General features: G+C 37.9%; 1 non-coding gene across 1 annotated transcript; it reads left to right on the forward strand.

Annotated features, from left to right (window-relative positions):
• Window positions 1–18,058: 18,058 nt before the first annotated feature.
• On the forward strand, window positions 18,059–18,212 carry LOC116663960. Its single transcript, XR_004320311.1, has one exon. It is a non-coding gene; the product is annotated as a small nucleolar RNA SNORA62/SNORA6 family (small nucleolar RNA).
• Window positions 18,213–19,073: the final 861 nt, after the last annotated feature.

Here is a 19,073-nt window from a genome sequence, read left to right on the forward strand (position 1 = left end):
AGTCTATGGATCTCAAACTGTATGGGTTTGGATCATTCCTAGCTTATCCAAACTAGGTTTCCTGTATTGAAGAAGAAGAAAAAGAAGATGGAGGAAGAGGAGGCGAAAGATGGGAGGAGGAGGGGAAAAGAAGGTGGAGGAGAAGAAAGAGGAGGAAGAGGAGAGGAGAAAGAATATGATGAGGTAATCCTGGAGTTAGCTAATCCAAAGGTGGCACTAAGTTATTAAAAGAAAGCGGATGGGACACACCCCTGTTTTACCTCCATTGGGATCATCAAAAGGCCCTAAATTGAATTCATGTTGCTTAATCCATGTATAGAGTCAAAGCAAAAGAATGGCTCAACAAAATCTCACCATGAATTTATGTTATTCTAACATGATTCTAGAGTAGTGAAAGTTGTAGCAGAGGTCACAGAGGAATAGCATTAAAGCCCATTTCCTCTTCATGCTCTTTGTGACTTTTCAAAAAGGAAACTGGCTTGCATTTGACATATAAATTTACAAGTCTATATTCTGGAACAATCCAGAGTCAAAGCAGCTCAAGAGTCACAAAGTCCAAAATAGCTAAATAGGGAAGAGAGGGTTTCTTAGGTGCCACTAGAAACTGGCCATCACTAACCTCATTCCCCAAACCATACCTCAAGTAATTATATCCCAGAATCTGCTCTCATCATTGGACCATTTAGTTATACTCTTATTCTTCTCTCCTATAAATAAATAAATAAATAAATAAATAAATAAATATATATATATACACATTTACTATATATATAATATAGTATATAAAATATGTACTATAGTACTAGTACATACTATAGTATATAGTAATATAATATATGTATTTACTATAAATAAATAAAATAAAATAAAAAGTCTACAATTATATTTAAATTTGGTAAGGTTTAAAGTGGTCTCATCTCCAGTTTTGACTTCATAGTCACCTAACATTGTCAGCGTTGTTTTTTTTAATGCAACAGTTTTGCCCAATAATAGACTTTGGTAAGGTAAGTCCCTATTTGCGATAACACAGCATGGATAGCAAAGGATTTTAAATATGTCTCAAGCCATTCATAAGTGCTGAGGGAGGAAGAAGGGTTAGCTCTAGAAGATCCTCAGAAAACAAAATATCAGTAATAGAATCTGTAAGCTTTTAGGTCCATTTTACACTTTTTAGCTCCCATTCCAACATGAGGGCAGAAAAGCCAAGGGTCAAAGTGAGATTGTTTATCACCAGAAGAGATGCACTGCCTACTCTCTTTTTCTGTTTCTTTATGGCACTGACCAAGACCAGGATTCCTCCGAGGATGATAGATATAACTTAATTTTCCAAGAAAAAGTAGAAAAATGTAGTAAGTGTTTTCTTTTGGCCAGTTAGGTAATAAACTAATTCAAAGTTGACCTATGCTTCATTCTAAATTGTTCTTATCAGTCAAACCAAGGACTATTAAATGCAATCTCTTTTCTGAAGGGAGATATCCTCTTTAAGGTGAGTTACAATATTTTAAATGGCCAAAGTGGCAGAATAGGAAGACCCTGAACACATATCCTCCTATGGACACACCAAAATTACAACTACTTACAAAGCAAGTATCTTTGAGAACTACCTGAAGACTAGCAGAAAAGATTTTCCACAACTAAAGATATAAAGAAGGAACCACATGGAGATGAGTAGGAGGGGCAGAGATGTAGTATAGTGAGGACCCATACCTCCAAGTTGGTGACCTAGAAGCAGAAGGACTATCACAATCATAGAGGTTCTCCCAAAGAATCAAGAGCTCTGTGTCCTATATTGGGTTCCCCAGCCCAGGGGTCCTGCACTGGGAAGATGAGCCCCTAGAATATCTGGCTTTGAAAAACAGCAAGGCTTATGTTCAAGAGAGCAGGAGGGCTATAGAAAAGAGAGACTCCATGCTTTTATGCATGCAAATATCTCATAGGCGCCATGTCCCAGCACAGAGACAGTAGGAGCCTAGGTCAGCCCCTACTGATTTTAGAGAGCCTCCTGAAGAGGCAGGCAGTAGGCAACTGAGACTTCTCGTTGGGATGAAGATGCTGGCAATAACACTGCCATAACATTCTACTGCAATAACACTGGTACTGGCAGGGGCCATTTTGGAATACTCCCTCCAGACTATTAGCACTGGGGACCCAGCCTGACCCACCAAAGGGCCAGCACCAGCCCTGAGCACAGTGGCTGCACAAACACCTGCGAGGGGACTCAGCCCTGCCCTCCAGTGGCTAGCATGAGCCCAGAGACCCAACAAGAAGATAAAACAATTGTAAATACATGTGTACCCAACATAGGACCACCTATACACATAAAGCAAATATTAACAAACATAAAGGGAGAAATTAGAATGATACAATAAATTATAGTCGACTTTAACATCTCACATTAATGAACAGATCATCCAGATAGAAAATCAATAAGGAAACACTGGTCTTTAATGGTAAGTTAGACCAAATTGAATTAATAGCTATTTACGGAATATTTTATCCAAAACCAGTATAGTACATATTCTTTTCAAGTGCACATGGAACATCCTCCAAGACAGATCACATGTAGACCACAAAACAGGTTTCAATAAATTTAAGAATATTAAAATCATATGAAACATCTTTTCCAACCATAATGGTATGACTCTAGAAATCAACTACAAGAAAAGAACTGCAAAAAGCACAAACATGTGGATTCTAAACAATATACTCTCAATAATCAACAGGTCATAGAAGAAATCAAAGAGGAAATTTTAAAAAATATATATCTAGAGACAAATGAAAAGAAAACACAATGATCCAAAATCTATGGGACACAGCAAAAGCAGTTCTAAGAGGGACATTTATAGTAATACAAGCCTACCTCAGGAAACAAGAAAATTCTCAAATAAGTAACCTAAGCTTACACCTAAAGGAACTAGAAAAAGAATAAAACCCAAAGTTGGTAGAAGGAAAGAAATAATAAAGGTCAGAATAGGAATAAATGGAATAGAGAGTAAAAAGAAATAGAAAAGATCAATGAAACTAAGAGCTGAAAAGATTAAAAAAAAAAAAAAAAAAAAAAAAGATGAACCTTTAGCCAGACTCATCAAGAGAAAAAGAGAGAGGACCCAAATAAATAAAATCAGAAATGATAGAAGTTACAACTAACACCGCGAAAATACAAAAGATAAAAAGAGTTTACTACAAACAATTATGTACAAAAAATTGGACAACCTGGAATAAATGGATAAATCCTAGAAATATAGTCTCCCAAGACTTAATCAGGAAGAAACAGGAAATATGAACAGACCAATTACCAGTAATGAAATTGAATCACTAATTTAAAAACCACCAAAAAATCCTACAAAAGTCCAGAACCAGATGTCTTCACGGATGAATTCTACCTATCCTTCTCAAACTTGAGAATCATGAAGAAATATGCCCACTTAAAGGTGTGCTTAATTTCTACTTCTAGACAGAATATGGGTATTCCTCATACTGTGATACGATCCATGGCCCGAACTTTCTCACTAGAAATCCTTCTGCAGTCAGCACAGGAGTACACAAAGGGGAACTCCCTTAATTAGGGAGACAGACACTTGAAAGGATGCTGTAAGTGACCATTTCATTAATATTATACAAGGCACAGTATAGCAGCACAGCTTTCCTAGAAGGGGCCACAATAAAACAGGGAAACAGGATGCTTCTGAATTTGAATACTGTTGAATTCACAAAGTATAGACTCTGAAAACTAGCTGGCTCTTCCTTGGCACTAGCCTGCAATGTTAGTAGTGCCAATTAATGGATATTATCAAATCTCACAAACTGAAGCATCTCATTAGGCCTGAATGACCAAGGTATTTTATTTTATACAGATTAGGTTGTTTATTTAATCTTTTTCTCCACTTAAACACCTCTGTATTAAAACATCAATGTAAATATTTACTAAATACTAATTATATTTGCCTATTGAGCATAGGAAATAAATACAATTTGAAGCAAGATTTAAAGAAATTAAATACTTTGAGATGGCTTAGTAATTGCTCCCTAATCAGTATCCATTCTGTTATTTAGACTCTTCTTGGTATCTTTTAGCCCTGGTATTACCTCTCAGACCCAAAGCAGAGCTGGTTAACTCTGTTTTAGATTCAATAATCTTAGAATTCACAAATGTTAGGAACTGCAAGAGTACTAGAGATGATCCATTTCAGCTTTCTTACCTGTGACTCTCAGCTCCAGACACTGTCACTCTGATATCTTGGGCAGCAGATTTGCCAGTACTTACCGTATGATGCCAGAGAAATGCTAAGTGCAAGAAGGAGAACGTTTCCTCCCCTCTATGCTGTTCTGTGAGAGTGGAGCCCTAACCTGGGTTGTTAGGCCAAAATTTGTTTCCAAATCTAGTGAGTCAGTTGTTTTGGTCTACCCTTTTACTCTCAGGGTGTATACCCATGTCCTAAGTTGGGACTGGCTCAAATAACCACTGTCATGGTATACCCAGAACTTCCTGCTGTCTTCAACATATGAACATACTGCTAAATCTACCTGCTCATGCTTAACTTCTTCTCCTTATAATGAACTACCCCTCAGGGGATCTGTTCTTCTCTTTGTGGTTTGGAATCACTGGGTTGTTTCAATGAGCCAGAAATACCTACCTATGTGTGAATCCTAATCACTGACACTCTTTGAGTTAATTTTCCAGAAAGAAATTAGTTCGTACTCTTAAACACCAAAACACAGAAGGAAGGAAGAAACAATATGAAGTGGCTCCATCATTATTAGTGAAATCTCAATTTGGGCCTTTCAAGTGTGTCGCCATGTGAGCTGCTGTTAGTGACAGAGATTAAGAACTAGACTCAGACCCTAAGACTGCTGGGCATTTGCAAGATGGCCCATCCTGACACAACTTCTCCTACTATACAGATTTGCCTCTATCGAGTAATTCTAGTTTTTTTGTTTGTTTGTTTAATTCTTTAGCTCTTTCTCTCTCAGTCTATAATCTGGAAAAATAAAAGAGATAATCTCACACTATGCAGTAACTCTTATTTTCCATTCAGGATATAACACTTGGGCCATTAAATTCAATCAAGTTCCTAACCCTTATTTTTGCCTGCACCTAACCTCTGTTTTTAGTATTTGTTTGTTTTATTATTGCCCTGCTCTCCTAATTTTATTTTCAGCTTTATGATATATAAAGTATATAATGTAAATTATATGAAGTATAGTTGACAGATAAATCTATATATATTTAATGTGTACAACATGATGATTTGACATAAAGTTTGTGTAATGATTACCACAGTCAGGTTAATTAACACAGCCATCACCTCATATACTTAGCCGTGTGTGTGTGTGTGTGTGTGTGTGTGTGTGTGTGTGTGGTGTGAATGCCTAAGGTCTACTCTCTTCACAAATTTCAAATACACAACACAGTACTATTAACTATAGTCACCAACATTAGATTTCCCCAGAGCGTATTCATTTTATAACTGAAGGCTTGTGCTCTTTGCCCAGTATTTCCCCCTCTCTCCCATCCCTCAGACTCTGGTAACCACCATTCTACTCTCTGTGTCCATGAGTTCAACTTTTCCTTTTGGTAGATTCCAAATATAAGTGAGATAATACAGTATTTGTCTTTGTCTGGCTAAATTTCACTCAGCATAACGCCCTCTAGGTTCATCCAAGTTGTTGAAAAATGCAGGATTTCCTCTTAATCATAGCTGAATCATATTCCAACAGGCACTTGGGTTGTTTCCATATCTTGACTATTGTGAATAACACTGCAATGAACATGGGAGTCCATATATCTCCTCAAGATATTAATTTTGTTTTCCTTGGATATACATGCAAAAGTGGGATTGCTGGATATGTTCTATTTTTAATTTTTAAGGAACCTCTGTACTGTTTTCCATAATGGCTGCATCATTTACATTCCCACCAACAGTGTACAGGGGTTCCATTTTCTTCACATCCTTGCCAACACTTGTTATTTGCTGTCTTTTTGATAAAAGCTATCCTAACAGGTGTGAGATGATATATCATTATGGTTCCGATTTGCTTTTCCCTCATGATTAGTAGTGTTGAGCACCTTTTCATGTACCTGTTATCCATTTGTATGTCTCTTAGGGGAAAATGTCTTTTCAGGTCCTTGGCTCTTTTTTAAATTGGATTGTTTAATTTTTGCTATTAAGTTGTATAACTTCTTTATATGTTTTGGATATTAGCCCCTTATCATACATATGGTTTGAAAATATTTTCTCCCAATCTATAGGTTGAATTTTCATTTTGTTGATTGTTTCCTTTGCTGTGCAGAAGCTTTTTAGTTTGATGTAGCCCCATTTATTTATTTTTTTTTTGCATCTATTGATTTGTTCCAGTGGGTTCAGCCTCATCATCACCCCCATGTAAGAGCAGGCTAGATACTTGGCTCCCTGAGCTTATAAACTCAGGTTAATGATCTCCAACCTAAAGAAGCCTTGTGATGATTAGTAATGAATGACACATAAGAGCACCTGGCACACAGCAGGTGCTCGATAAATGAGAACCCTTTCTACTTTACAGAGAAAAGAAACAATAAACTGGATATAAATTCTGTCCATAATACTCTTCTCTCACAGGGAGATTTGGAATCAGGAGGTTTAGTCATGGAACCCATTCCAGACAGGGCTAGTTATTAGAATGCCACATTACCTCCAGGAGCCTATCTCAACAAGGTTTGGTTAGTAGAGGAGCTATTACCTTCATTCCCATTTTACAGGTGAGAAAATCAAGTGGTTACATCAGTTAGTGGAACATTAGAACAGGACAGGAACCAAGATCATCTGATCACCATAGTATGTGCTTTCTCCGCAGCCTCCTCCCATGGACCCTATAAGGCAGCCCCAGGACAAGCACCAGAGGGATGTGACCTATCAACTTTGGGAATTAAGTTTTAGCCGGCAAAAATCATCTAGAGAAATCTCAAATAGGGCATATCCCTTCCCAGGTCTTGAGAGAAGTCATCTGAAAAATGCCAAATCTTAGTGTCAATCTAGAAAGCAGGAAGGCCCCAACACAAGATGGATAATAACCATGTCCTCTCTGAGGTCTTCCAGCACCCCAGTCCATATATTACCAAAATATGGACTATCTGAAGAATCCTCGCAAATCTAATGCCATTCTGGACGAAGCTTAAAGCATCTCTGAAGGCCAACAACCCTGCTGGTTTGGGTTATTCAAGGCTTTCCTTAAGCCTTGGGGAAAGAAACATGGGAAAGGATGAAAAAATAATTATTAGTGGCCTAGGGCAAAAGATTTCAACTAAATGTTACTGCATGTCTGGTCTTTTGGACCCCAGAACCAGCTTAGGATTCAAGCACAACAGGTCACAGACCCAAAGTGCTGGCAGTATTCCTGTTAAGTCACGCACTCCCCTAGCCTGATAGTTGGGGAAAAGTTACAACTGTAACCACCAGCAAAGCTAGAACTACCTGAAACCTCCCCATCTCTCTGGTACCTCCTACCTGCTTTAAAAGCGGACACTCTCCTTTGGAAAAACTATTGTTGAGATATGCCCTAAAAACCACAATGAATTTAAACAATGAGGAGGCGCTGTAAGTTCTGATTGATTTACTAATTAAGGGAATGACATACATACAACAGAAAAGTTCTTTAATTAAAGACATTTCAATGGAAGTTTGTACTAACTCTGAATTTTTCAATAGGACACAATATTTTCTGGCTATTCCATGTCATGATTTCACAATTGTCCATCTTGCCCCAACCTCTCTTCCCACCCTCTAACTGGGGCCCATCAAGAAGGCCAATGTGACTAATCTTGAACTTTGAAGTAACAGAAAGGTGGTCATATATACCCCAACATTTATTTGCTCCAGACTCTGAAACATATTGACTTGAAAGAGCTTTATGATTTTCTCAGGAAACTGGTGAAGTTATTGGATTGGGGCTGGGAATATGCCTTCTCCAAAAGGTGCAATTTATACTGAAAATATTTCAGGATATAAAGCCCTTGAGAATATGTCACTGCATTTTTTTCTCCCTTCATTGCAGGCATGTAAACTATGAATTACTGATGTTCTATGAATCTCCCTAGGTTCTGACAATGTTGCATTCCATCACATTACCAGTCTAGTAGATACAAGGGTAGAGCCTCCCTCTGGAGCTTACAGGTCCTTCATGAATGAAGAACGGCTGAGGCAGGAAAGATGACCTACTCTAGCGCCCATGATCAGCCTTCCAGACTTGATCTTGTTCCTTCACCTCAGGGTGTTCCACAGAACACTGAAATCACTGGTCTGCGTGGGGCAGAGGCTGGGGGAGAGGGTGCAGTGGGGGTATGAGTGGGGACCAGGCTGAGAGCTCAGGGGGAGAGCAGGGGATTTTCTCAAATGCTGAGGATGCGAAGGAGGGCGCCTGCAGCCTATTTCACCCACAGAAATTCACTCCCTGTATTCCAAACTCAAATTCAGCACATCGTGGGCATTTGGCCACACATGTACCATGAGTTTCTTTGTCATAAGCACACAAGTCAGAAATTGGAAATCCCCAAAGTCAGAAGTCCCTTGACAGTGGATTTCTTACAAATCTCAGTTTTCCCCTTGGGTCATCCCTGTAAGAGGATGTCTCCTATGTCCCCAACCCTAGTCCTACTCTGCTTTTCCTTCACTCTGATCTGGGTCACCTCATGAAGAAAACAACTTACAGATCAGCAGTGCATTTCTGGGTTTCTCTTATTTATTTGATTCTCAAACACAAAAGCCCAGATCCAGGATGGCACTATAAACCCCCTTAAACACAAAAATAAAACTTGATATTTCCATAAGGCCACAAAGAAAAGGTATTGGGTCTGACTTAGCTATTCCCCTGAGTTCTCTCCAGAAGTCAGGGGGAAGGAAAGCTATATTTCCCAGCATGGACACAGCGTACACCTTTATGACTGAAAGAGGATGTTTTTATTTGCACTGCATTATACCCATAAATTCCATCCACTCAGCAAGTCAAATTATTGCTGGCCTCCAAAATACATTAAGTTTGGGTTTAAATCAGTCACTTTTGAAGATATACTGCAGCCCACTTCCTAGCCATATTTGTAATATATTCACCCTGCAAATGTTCTTTAAAATGCATTGTTTGTGGAGTTGTCTTACTTCAGTCAGCCATGTGAAGATATAAGGAATATAAGCACTAATTTGCAGTTTCTTTGTGTGTGTGATTGCTCAGGATCCCTGCTCATGGAACTAATGGCTGCCAAAACGCTTTTGTGCCATGAGGAGAAAGAGCTCACTGAATCTGAATCAAATTAGAATTAGTGATATAATAGTAAACAGCAGTGGGAAAATATAGAGCCCTGAGCAGTTTCTGTTAAAATTTGGTAACAGCAAATAAGCTTTTCCAGAAAATAGTGGGAAGGGGAAAGCCAAGAAATTATTTGGGATGTTTAATGATGTATGACTAGATTAAGGAATGCTTAATGGCAATGCTCAAAATTTCCTTCCCTTACCTAGAAGTCCTATTTTATGAAGTGTTACACATTTGAGTTCCTCATCAATTGTCATTCAAATAATTTCAACAAGATGAACTGATTCAGAGAAGGGGAAAGCTAGATCAATTATCATTTTAAGTGGCTGAGAAAGAGAGATAAAAGATTTCCATGGTTCCCTTGGGAAAGAAGGCCTGTTTTCTCTGAATTTGCCTTTGTTGAGTTGCTCTGGGCTTGAAGAGGGGAGACAGGCACCATGATGGGAGGGACATGCACCAGGGCCCCTATACATGCTCAGCGTTTCTCTAAGCTTAGGAAGGAAACTTGGGCCTTTCAAGCCTGGAAGAAGCAGGACATTCAGGCGGTTTTGCACCTGCCACTACTGTTTATGCCTACCTTATTTCAAAAGACTGATTTTTAAAGATAAAAGCTCCTAACACCTCACCAAGAAGGAAGACACGATATCATTACCCATGATGAAGGCAGCATCTTTAAAATAACATGACATGGATGGTTCTTTATATTTCTCAGGAATCAAGTACATATGTTTCCTTTTTAAGGCTGTTTGTGAGGCAATTTCCCATCTATGTACACAAGCCTACCATAATTAATATCTGGTCAATATTAAGATATGAATTTCCCATTACCCAAATGCCAGGGCCAATTGATATGTATAATATACCACATTCTCTGATAATCAAAATATTTCACATAGATTTGGGGTCTGTCATATTTAATCTCAAGATATAATAATACTAATAACAATTACCCATTACCAGGAATCTTGCTGGGTACCTTACCTCCCTTTTACAACTATCAACTGTATGATAGATATCATTTCCATTTGGCACTAAAGAGACTGAGGATCAGAGAGGTTAAACAGCTGGCTAGAGATCACAGAGCTAGTAAGAAGCAGTGCTAGAACTGAACCTTGGGTATTACTCACCCCAGAGCTGCTTCAATCACTACCTATGTTCTATCACCACGATTACTGTACCCTGGGGACCAGGGATTTGCTGGAGCCGCTTGTGTCAGTTTGGAAGAGCTGATTGTTAAAATTTTCAGGAAGTCTGAGAGCTGGTTGTTGTCCTGTTGGTGGCTTGAAATTGGCCACTGTGGGAGTATTTACACAATAGAAATAGGTGAACGCTACAAATAAGGGCTTTTTTTTTTTTTAAGAGAATGAACGTACTGGTTTTTAAACATTTACCAAGACATTGCTTCCGAGGAAGAACATTTCCAAGTGTCATAGAATTACTTGGCCCTTTCTTCCTTTCCATATTCTTGTCTCCAAAATGTATTACGTGTCAAAGTTAGCACTAAAGCATGACTAATACCCTGAAAAATGGTGCCGGGCTGTAGGCTAGGTGTGTCCCTACGCAATCTCAGCTTCAACGTCCAGTCTGGCCTGATTCTGCCCTTTCTCCTTATCCACTTACTTCCCTCACATGCCTGTGAACCACAAGGTGACTGACAGAGCAAATCAGTACATCTGATACAGCTGTTTTTGATGAAAAATTCTGTAAGCCAAATCCAGTTCCTGGATTCAAAATTAATAACCTCAGACTAAGGCACTGATTAGTTCTTTCTCATCTCTTACTTTCCATCAGGTGAATATAATATAAATCCAAGGAAAGATACATTCTGAACACAGAGAGCATCCCTTTATGTCCACAACCTGATTTCCACTGGGGAGAGTCACGCTTAATATTTTTTATTATTATACAATTAACATTTATTGAGTGCTAATAGTGAGCTTATATATTACACAGAGACCATTACTATACCTGGGTTCTTGGCAGACTGTAGGAACAGCATGTTTTTGATATCTTGGATGGCACCAAGCTCGCTATAATTTCCCAGTGAAGTCAGTTGCTCCTAATTTCCTGAACATCTGTGCATCAAATTCATTAAATGGCTAATGAATCCAGACATATAAGGTTCATAAAAATATTTATATCTGACATTAACAAAATGGCACTCCTGCTTTGTTCCTCTACGTGACACCCTTAAGACAATCGAGTTTTTGTCACTGGCTGGAACTTAGTAGAAGATGGTAAATGACTGAAATCAGTACTTTCATGTTTCTTCCATGGAAAGGAAGGATAAAGAAGCCAAGACTCAAAGTAGTCAGTGAATAAAGGACAAAGAAGAGGGGGATAGGAGCCAGGGACGGAAGCAAAGTTAGAAGATGTCCATAAAGTAATTCACATGAAGATCCCAGCAAGCATGGATTGAAGATTCACTAAGGGGAGAATTTTATGTGGGAGTAATCAGTGATTACATATGCCCCCAGACTCTTACACTACCACCAGCCAGGTCAGAGGGTCTCCAGGCTAAACCCATGCTTACAAAAAATTAATAATCATAATGCTCTATTCTTAGTTTAAATATTCTAGCAAACACTATTTGCATGAACACTGAACTAAGAGTCAATTCTGGGGTTCTCTTCTGAACACTACATTCCCTGACTTGGTAATCTTGCACCTGTTACTGGATTTCTCTGTTGCCTCAGGCTCTTCCACCCCCATGCATAAAGTGAGTGGGCTGTAGGTTAGATTTCCCCCTACTTTCAAATCTAAAAGTTTTAGGCTTGTTCTACTGAGGAAAGCAGGAGGCTAGAAATTAGTGTCTGCCAATAGAACTTTAGTCTAAAGCTTAAAAACACTGCTCATTCTTGAGTTTGCACAATCTAAGGAAAGGGCTTCATCAGAGCCTAGCAGGAGAAACCTGCAATTTCACATCCTCTCTGCAGACGTTTTCCCTTCCCACTGAAAGCCAAGTTTGCAAAACATGGGTAAATTTGGTCAGGAAGAGAAAACTGGGAACTCAGAGATCCAGAAGCTCTGAAACATCTTTCCCTGATTCACAGAGGAGCAATGCTTGCCAAGGAGCGTTGAGTTAGATGGGGAGACTGGGCATCACATCACCTAATGAGGGAACCCTGTAACTCTTAACAGGGATACAGGACCAACTAAAGGGCTTTATTTATCACGAAGACCATCCACTGCAGAAAGAGTTCAGGAGACGACTTCCAAATTGACTTTCTTAAGTAAAACTGTCTTGCTAACCAAAACTATACTTGCGTTAATTATAAATGCTAGAGAGGATGTGGAGAAAAGGGAATCCTCCTACACTGTTGGTGCGAATGTAAACTGGTGCAGCCACTATGGGAAACAGTATGGAGGTCTTTTAAAAAACTAAAAACAGAGGTACCTTATGATCCAGCTCTCCCACTCCTGGGCATATATCCAGAAAAGACAAAAACTCTAATTTGAAAAGATACTCGCATCCCAATGTTCATAGCAGTACTATTTACAATAGCCAAGACATGGAAGCAACTTAAATGCCCATTGACAGATGAATAGATAAAGAAGATGTGGTGTATGTGTGTATATATATATATACACATGTTTATGTATATGTTTATATATATATAAAATGGAATACTACCCAGCCATAAAAAAGAATGAAATAATGCCATGCAGCAACATGGATGGACCTAGAGATTATCATACTAAGTGAAGTAAATCAGGCAGAGAAAGACAAATACCATATGACATCATTTATATGTGGAATCTTAAAAAATGATAGAAATGAACTTATTTACAAAACAGAAACAGACTCACAGACATAGAAAACAAACTTATGGTTAACAAAGAGGGGGAGGGATAAATTAGGAGTTTGGGATTAACAGATATATACTACTATATATAAAATAAACAACAAGGTCCTATTGTATAGCACAGGGAACTATATCCAATATCTTGTAATAACCTATAATGGAAAAGAATCTGAAAAAGAATACACACACACACACACACACACATATAACTTTGCTGTATATCAGAAATGAACACAATATTGTAAATCAACTATACTTCAATTTTTTTAAAAAAAAGTATACCTAAGCTGATTTGTTGCTTACTTCTGCTAAGTGCTGGACCCTCAGAAAATGCTCTTCAGTTATTTTTTATCTTGTTATGAAATGGTGAAAGAACTTCCATAGAGAAGGGAAAAATATAGAAGGGGTGAGACTCGGGATGCCCTAATGGGACACGTTTGCAGCTTTGTGACTTGTCCACAGTTTCATCACCTGGAGGGGCCTCCTGATACCTTTCACCGGCCCTTCCCCAGGGCAGCTCAACCTCCACCTGTGCTCAACAGTCCTGATAACTGCCTCACTCCAAAGTAATTGCCCCATGCTTCTCAACTTCTCCAGTGAAATCCATTTTATAATCAAGTACTGCTTTGTGATATTGCTCTTCTACCATCAAAGTATTATTCAAAATTATTATTAATTATTATTATTATTATCATTATTATTATTATTATTATTATTATTATTATTATTATTATTATTATTATTATTATTATATTTTACACATGCACAGTTTATTGTCCTGATTTGATTATAAACTCCTTGAGAGCAAGTTTTGTGTTATTCATCCCAGAGTGTTCCCACAAGATCCTGGTGAGTTCCCAGAGTAGTCCCTGTACCTTAGTTTTTTCATCTGTAGAATGGAGATAATGGCAGTCCTTACTTTATAGATCTATTGTGAGGAGAAAATAAGATTATGAGGAGTAAATTATGTCTGATTCAATAAATGCTGGATAGCATATTCGTATTATTTATATTATATTAGAGCAAAGGAAAAATACAGGGCTAAAAATGAACAAAACTGAAACCTGGTTCCACTTCTACCAAATAGTAGCTTTGTGACTTTCAGAAAGTCAATTAAATTCTCTGAGCCTCAAATTCTTTATTTATAAAAATCAGAAATACAACACTCCCTGCCAACTTTCTGTTGCTGTGAAGATCAAGTAAATACTTTCAAGGTGTTATACAAATGTATCATTTATTGGTACTCAGCAAATATTATTCGATTCGAGAATTATGCTGCCCTTATTTTATTACTCAAACAGCTTCTTCTCCCCTTTGAGCTGACAGGGCACCAGTCATGCATCTTATGGGCTTGGAGAGGGAAATGTGGTACTTTGGATCCTCTGAATTTCCAACAACTAGTTTGTGTTTCAGTGACTCACAGCATCCTGCCTCCTATGGCCGTAGTCCAGGCTTCTCAGCATTTACTTTAAAGGAATATTTCTATAATACCAGAGCAACCCAAATAAAAATGTTAAATGTCTACCAGCTAACCTGTTTTATTTAAAACAAGTAAAATATAGTTTTAAATTGCTAGTTGATCAACTCTGCTGGTGTAATAGTTTATGCCCATACACTCCCTTATGAGAGAATCATAAGGGAGACAGAAAGCACTACACACCCCAGGGATGTCCCAGTGTGCCTCCCTCAAGGACAAAAATCTCCAGCCTGGGCACAGAGGAGCCTCAGCAGAGGCACAGAATGGGGTTCCCAGCCCATGTCTATGCAAGGCCATCACTTCCAGGAAAAGCTAAATGCATCACAGATTAAACTGCACAATTTGATTTCCTGATTTCTTATGATCTAAACTTACTCCTTTTACCTGCAAACCATAAAAATGATCATTCTTACCTTTCCAATCTCATGTTATCCAGTATTAGTCATCTAAGTTATATTAGCAACACACCAAATATTCATTCATTTATCAAATAATTATTTAACACGTCTATGTGCAAGGCACTGGGGCATACAAAATGAATGACAACGTGTTTGGTGTGTTTTAGACAACTCATCTTAGTCTCTGTGGAGATTTGTTTATTTGGTGTTGTGCAGACATAGTTTACAATGTATCCATTAAAAGTACTTCTTATTTGGCAATGCTTCCTACGTAATTAGTTTAGCATCCCCCCAAAACAGTACATTTTAAAAAAAAGAAAGTATTATTCAAGTAATAACACATGGTTAAAATACTTAGAATTTAGCGTTTCTAAATTAGTTTAGCATCCCCCCAAAACAGAACATTTTAAAAAAAAGAAAGTATTATTCAAGTAATAACACATGGTTAAAATACTTAGAATTTAGTGTTCTTATCCCTCTTTAAAGACAATGAAAGGTAAAAGATTATTTGGAAAAATTATTTGATACTCTGATACGCTCACACTTCTTGCTTCCTGTTTTTACTACAAGTGCATTTTTACCAGGTATAACAAAACAACCCAATAAAAAGATAAAGTATGGTTGAAGTATACAGGCTTTATGATTTTTCTTGAAATTACTCTGCTTTTATAGAGGATGATATTCATGCTAGCAAAAGCTATAAAAAATATGGAAATGTAAAAGAAGAGAAATTATGGGATTTATCTATGGACCCTGGTACATTAAACCCTTAACATATTTGAAATATGACAACAACCTAGACCCTCAACATCAGGATCATAAAGGGAATTTTAATGGTGACCTGTGCCTTCACTTACAAGATTTGAATTTTTGTTCTTTTAAAGGTTATCTTAAACATATTTGACAGCAATTTGTCACTTTAACCAATAAGATGAAAACATTTGACATTTGTGCTGCGAGTTTACCCATCCTGACCTGACATGCAACAAGTAGAAGCTGGTCCTTGGCTTCCGCTTTTGACTTCCCATAAAGTGGGAGCCTAGGCCACGCCACCAGGCTGGAAATCACAGCAGCAGCAATCACACCTGTGGGACAGTTCTAACTCCTCTGTCAGTGAAAAAGCTGTACCTGTGCATCAAAGTGGGGTCAGTCTTGAATCTGCAAGCTATTGGGGAGCAATGCAGTCATTCCTCCAGCTGCCTCCTCTCTCGGCCTCCTAACTGAGGTGCCAGCTGACCCACTGGTCCTCTCTAAAGGGTGGTAGGAAAGGCTAATGCACTCAGCATATACCATTTCTGCGGGATTGAGGACATGATCATCAAGGCCCATCAAGATCTTGAGGAATAAAACCAGGGTGGTCAGACAGGCAGCAACAAAATGAATACAATGCTTGTATTACGTCAACCCGAAAGAATGGCTATAAGGTTTAAATCCAAGCTTGGGAAAAAGAGGAAGCGAGAAGTGAGAACAAAGGAATCATGGGGCACCAGGGGACCTTTGGAGAGTGGGAGGTAAAGAGGTAAGAGACAAAGCACAATTCCCAAATCTGTCTTTTCTCTTCATTCCACTGGGCATCTTCTAGCTCTTTACTTATATATCACATATGCGACATGAATTGGTATATAAAAGCAACCTGGTAATTAATTTTTAAAATAAAAAGACCCTAAGGAGTTCCAATTTAAAATGGCATCTGGCTAATAGCCCTGATACAGTCTCTTCCACTAAAACACACACACATGCTAAAAGACACATTCACTAAAAGACAAATATTTACATTGCCACCAAAAATTGAGATTGACAGTCAACTCCTTACCACTAACTGTAAGGTCAATGAACCTGAATTTTAAAAGGCAATTAGTGGCCCACCTGTGCTTGCCACCAGACGTAGAGAAAGCCCACCTGTCTGAAGTTAGAAAGGCCCATTATACCTTCCCCACTGTCTGCCACCTGGCTCATTAAATCAGAAAGCCATTCTTCTACTATATAAGTGCTCCTTTTTAAGCTGAAGTGTTATTTTCCTTCCATATCCAACCCCTCAGCCACAGCCTTTTCCATAAAAAACAGTCAGGGCAGCTACTCAGAAAAGAACTGATCTGCAAGAGGGAATAAGGAAGCAAGTTTGGGGGAACCAGGAAGGTGTCCCCATGAAGAAAGCACAATATAAGAGAAGAGAGAACAAAAAAAATCTCTGGCTACCATATATACTGAATACAAATTTTGTGTAGGAAAGAAAGGCAAAGGCAATGAGGCAGGAAAGAGCTAATACTGGGTTGACACGGAATGAAAGCAAGTCAAAAACCAGAAAGTGAGCTAGTTAACTTTGGACATCAACTTGCCTTCTGGATGTAGCTCTGTAAAGGGATATGAACCCATATTCACATGAACAGGAAGTACAATCTGCTGGAAATACCACATTGGGCTAGATCTCCTGTATTAGGAAAAATGACAAGAAGAATAACTAACAAATGCATTTTGATAAATGATATAGAGATAAAGAATATCATCCTAAAGACTCAGAGGGAGCACGGACATGGAAAATGATTTATCACAGGACCTGGAAGACATTTTCAGAGAAAGTTCTTCCACCATCAGTGGAATTCAAGAAGTAATGGCCTCTATGGAAAAGGAGTAGATACCCATGACAAGAGAACAGGCCACAAGAAAGAGACAGCAAGGTAAGATGGAAAGAAAAATGTGTGAGATAAAAAAGGATTGATGTTATTGCAAATCAACTATACTTTAATTAAAATAAATAATTAATTAATTGTTTAAAAGAACTACTACAACTCAATAACAACAAAAGAATAAAAATTTAAAATGGGCAAAGTATTTGAATAGACATTTCTCCAAAGAAAATATACAAATGGCCAAGAAGCATATGAAAAGATGCTCAACACCACTAATCATCAGGGAAATGCAAATCAAAACCACAATGCAATATCACCTCATACCCATTAGGACGGCCTCAATCAAAAAGCAGAAAATAATAAATGCTAGCAAGGATCTAGAGGAACTGGAATACTTGTGAACTGTTGGTGGGAGTATAAAATGATGCAGCTACTATGGAAAACAGTACAGAGATTCCTCAGAAAATTAAAAATACTGCACATTGTTAGAGTTTGAAGTTGAGGCCACTGGTTGGCTGATGAACTCACAAGTATAGGTAGTGTGCTACATGAGGGGCAGGTTTTTCATTAACATCACAAGGGTCTCTGGCCCAATGAGTAGAGTTTGATAGTAATACTTGCTACAAGCCAAAAAAAAAAAAAAATTAAAAATAGAACTACCATATGAGCCACAAATCTCTCTCTTAGGTGTATGTATATATACAAAAGAATTGAAAACAGGATCTTGAAGAAATATTTGTATACCCATGTTCATAGCAGCACTATTCACAGTAACCAAGAGGTGGAAGCAACCCAAATGTCCATCGACAGATGACTGGATACACAAAACATGGTATATATGTATAATGGATACCATGCAGCCTTAAAACTGAAGGAAATCCTGTCATATGCTACATAGATGAAACTTGAGGATATTAATAAATGAAATAAGCCAATCACAAGAAGACAAATACTAAATGATTCTACTTATATGAGGTATCTAAAGTAATCAAACTCATAGAAGCAAAGAGGAGAATGGTGGTTACCAGGGGGCTGGGAGAAGGAGAAGCAGGGAGTTGTCAGTGGGTGTAGAGTTTCAGTCATACAAGATGAAAAGTTCTAGAAATCTGTGTGACAACAATATGCGTATAGTTAATAATACTGTACTACACACTTAAAAATCATTAATCTTACGGGGTTTTTTTAACTACTACCACCACCACAATGACAACAAATTTTAATGGGCCTAAGAGATGGCATATTTGAAAATACAATGCATATTTTTAACTTGCAAAAAAAAATAAAAAGGATTGATGTAAAACCAAACTGCAATGATAGAATTAAAATCTGCACTTGAAGTCCTGTGGAACATAAATCAGATAACCAAGTTACTAAAGTAGGAGCCCAACCTGAGAAAATCTTATGGTATATAGAAGAAAATAACAAAGATGAAAATGATGAAAAAGAAGATAAAAATGCATAGAAAATCTAAAAATTGTACATGTTTTTC

The sequence above is a fragment of the Camelus ferus genome, chromosome 5 (genome assembly GCF_009834535.1).
Source record: "Camelus ferus isolate YT-003-E chromosome 5, BCGSAC_Cfer_1.0, whole genome shotgun sequence".
Lineage (NCBI taxonomy): Eukaryota > Metazoa > Chordata > Mammalia > Artiodactyla > Camelidae > Camelus > Camelus ferus.